We start from the raw sequence: 846 nt of genomic DNA on the forward strand, positions 1-846 counted from the left end.
TGTGCAGCCATCTTGAGTGTGGCTGGAAAATGCGAACGGCTGGGAGCGCAGCGTTTTTCTCTGCTCCATACCCTGTATCAGCTGAGAAGGTCTTGGAGAAGCCTTCTGCCTTGTGGCCAGGAGGACACTTACGCCTCACTTACCATTTTCGTTGGAAGAGTAACCTCTTTGATAAAGGCCGCTGGGGAAAGGATTTGTTTCCCACATAGCTTTTAGGGTGCATGTCAGAGGTTGTGTTTCCCACAGAACTGTTCACACAGTGGATTGATTCCTTATGTGAGCCCATCTGATGAGTCAGAGGCTTGTAGAGTTTCCCCACAATCTGCCTTAAATTTCACAAAGCTGATTTTTATTTTTATATTACTGGGAGTTGAACCCAGGGCCTTCTGACTGAGCTACATCCCCAGATATTTTTTATTTTTTGAGACAGTACTTAAATCGCTAAGATGCCAAGGCTGGGTTTAAATTTGCAATCCTCCTGCCTCAGCCTCCCAGAGTGCTGGCCATGCCTGGCCCACAAAGCTGATTGATGGGCCCTGCTTACTTGTAGGACTCAGATTGTTATGGAAGGAATCAGTAAGTGACACAGAGGCAGCAGAATGGAAGTAAAATAACAAATTTACTTATCCATAAGGGTCGATCGCACATAAGCCGTACCTGGATCAATGATGCACTAGGTTACAACTCCTCCTTTTATAGGGTTTTAACAGCCTTGACTTCATTTGGGTGGTTACATTTCATTCTCACAGTTCAAATCACGGTCACAGAATAGTTAATCTTTTCAACCCAGACATAACAGTTCTTTGCAGCTGGGGAGTTTGCCTTTAAGATTCGCCTAGTTATCTA

Source organism: Fukomys damarensis, unplaced genomic scaffold (assembly GCF_012274545.1).
Source record: "Fukomys damarensis isolate Sample0158 unplaced genomic scaffold, DMR_v1.0_HiC HiC_scaffold_23, whole genome shotgun sequence".
Lineage (NCBI taxonomy): Eukaryota > Metazoa > Chordata > Mammalia > Rodentia > Bathyergidae > Fukomys > Fukomys damarensis.